The sequence below is a fragment of the Moschus berezovskii genome, chromosome 5, assembly GCF_049115385.1.
Source record: "Moschus berezovskii isolate FMDL1 chromosome 5, NW_MosBer_1.0, whole genome shotgun sequence".
Lineage (NCBI taxonomy): Eukaryota > Metazoa > Chordata > Mammalia > Artiodactyla > Moschidae > Moschus > Moschus berezovskii.
Genome location: NC_142464.1, coordinates 95,017,945 through 95,021,126, shown reverse-complemented (window position 1 = coordinate 95,021,126; position 3,182 = coordinate 95,017,945).

The window sequence follows — 3,182 nt, the reverse complement described above, 5'->3', positions numbered from 1 at the left end:
GAACCAGAGATCAAATTGCCAACATCCGCTGGATCGTGGAGAAGCAAGAGAATTCCAGAAAAACATCTATTTCTGCTTCATTGACTATGCCAAAGCCTTTGACTGTGTGAATCACAATAAACTGTGGAAAATTCTGAAAGAGATGGGAATCCCAGACCACCTGACCTGCCTCTTGAGAAACCTGTATGCAGGTCAGGAAGCAACAGTCAGAACTGGACATGGAACAACAGACTGGTTCCAAATAGGAAAAGGAGTATGTCAAGGCTGTATATTGTCACCCTGCTTATTTAACTTATATGCAGAGTACATCATGAGGAACGCTGGGCTGGAAGAAGCACAAGCTGGAATCAAGATTGCTGGGAGAAATATCAATAACCTCAGATATGCAGATGACACCACCCTTATGGCAGAAAGTGAAGAGGAACTCAAAAGCCTCTTGATGAAAGTGAAAGAGGAGAGTGAAAAGGTTGGCTTGAAGCTCAACATTCAGAAAACAAAGATCATGGCATCTGGTCCCATCACTTCATGGGAAACAGATGGGAAAACAGTGGAAACAGTGTTGGACTTTATTTTTTGGGGCTCCAAAATCACTGCGGATGCTGATTGCAGCCATGAAATTAAAAGACACTTGTTCCTTGGAAGGAAAGTTATGACCAACCTTGATAGTATATTAAAAAGCAGAGACATTATTTTGCCAACCAAGGTCCGTCTAGTCAATGCTATGGTTTTTCCAGTGGTCATGTATGGATATGAGAGTTGGACTGTAAAGAAGGCTGATTGCTGAAGAATTGATGCTTTTGAACTGTGGTTCTGCAGAAGACTCTTGAGAGTCCCTTGTACTGCAAGGAGATCCAACCAGTCCATCTGAAGGAGATCAATCCTGGGTGTTCATTGGAAGGACTGATCCTAAAGCTGAAACTGCAATACTTTGGCTACCTCATGCGACGAGTTGACTCACTGGAAAAAACTCTGATGCCGGGAAGTATTGGGGGCGGGAGGAGAAGGGGACGACAGAGAATGAGATGGCTGGATGGCATTACCAACTTTTGGACATAAGTTTGAGTAAACCCTGGGAGTTGGTGATGGACAGGGAGGCCTGGTGTGCTGTGATCATGGGGTCGCAAAGAGTCGGACACGACTGAGCGACTGAACTGAACTGAACTGCCCATGTAGAGATTAATAGAAATGAACTTCAAGGAGAAGAGAACTCCTTAGGAATATCCATGGGCATTTGAATGGAGAGATCCGCTGGTAAGTCACTTCAGTCGTGTCCGACTCTGTGCGACCCCATATACGGCAGCCCACCAGGCTCCCCGACCCGGGGTTCTCCAGGCAAGAACACTGGAGTGGGTTGCCATTTCCTTCTCCAATGCATGAAAGAAAAAATGTTAAAGTGAAGTCGCTTAGTTGTGTCTGACACTAGCGACCCCATGGACTGCAGCCTACCAGTCTCCTCCAGGCAAGAGTACCGGAGTGGGCTGCTATTGCCTTCTCCAGAATGGAGAGAAGGGAAAGACAAAGTTGGAAAGAAAGTTTAGGGCAGAGAAAGATGAGGCGTTAAACACCAGGCTAAAGAATTATATAGCTTTCCTAACACTAGTTGAGTGGCTTCAGATTAAAAACTGAGTTGACTACACATTCCTTTGGAGAACTGATCTCTATCTTGGGCTCTATTCTCTACTTTGAATAAGAACTTCCGTTTATCCTGCTCTAGTATTCCTCTTGCCTATAAATAAAAGTTTGAACTGAAATTTCTGAAAATCTGTAATTCTGTGATTGATCTAATAGGAATACTTAAAGAGATTGTAGGGAGTATCCTGAAACTGCATTTTTCATAATCTACTTCTCCAGTAATTATAAGTTATATAATTAGCTTGATCAATTTAATGAAAAAATTTAAATATGACAATTACGGTCTTCTGGATGAAATATTTGAAGAAATAAATTAACCTTATCTTTCTAAAGGAGTATAGGGTAGTAATACCTATTTATTTGATTTTAAAAGCTAAATTGTCATTTTAGAAAGATACATATAATATTTTAGATTTTTAAAATATTTAAATAAATTTTGCATTTATAAATTAAATACTACATCTTGTTACAGCCATTGTTATCATCATACTTGTATAGACGTAAAACCTGCAAACTGAATTTTACAGACTAGGGTCACAGTTAGAAGTTCAGGCTTGATAAAGAGTGCACACCAGACTCAACTCACTTTTGATTTCCAGGTAAGAATGATTAGAAAGCCTGTCTACTAAACTGACTTCAGAACCTCTGATGGAATATCATTGAATGGAAAAGAACTTAATGTGAGTTCAAATTTGAGCAACCTACAGCATTGATTGTTTCCTCAAATTTCATTGACTAGAATGGAGCTCCTTACGAATTCTTCACTTGCCAGTGAAATTTTTCTTAGTTGAAATAGATTTAACATATAACATTTTGTTAATTTAATATGTCTAACATGTTTATTTAATGTATTTGTGTATTGTAATATGATTGCCATTGTATTGATAATTAACAACTATGTCATGTCACATAATTATCATTTCTTTTTTGTGGTTGGAATAATTAATATCTAGTCTCTTAGCAAACTTGATGATTAAAATACAGTATAGTGAATATAGAAAAAAGTATTGTACAATAATCACTGGCTAACTTTTAAGATTGTAGTCTGAACAATATTTCTATAGTGAATCATGGAATCTTTTATAATTCATGCAAAATGATTATCACAAACACTCATACAAAGACATCTTGTAAAACAGTAGTAGTTATTTCCTTTTTAGCATAAACATAAACCAGAGAAATAAGACCATTCTTTACTTATCAGTTACTTAAAACAGTAAGTACTTGAATTTGTCTTCATAATTTGGCAATCCAGAAAAATTTGTGAAACAGAACTATTCCGCTTTCATGAAGGATGTATAAGTCCTGTTATTTTTTAAAGTTGTATACTATGACAAATGAAATTATAACCTTTAGACAGAAATAAAATTTTGAAATTAATTAATTAAGGGATCAATCTGGATTATCCTGTACTTTCATCTTCCTAAAAAGTTAGCCCTCCACATTTGTCTGTAGGAATAGATTCACTGTCTTGAACATACTTTATTTTTTTTTTAAAGAATCTACGTTGTCTTCAGTACTTTAGCAAGTGTCAAATCTTGACTTTAACC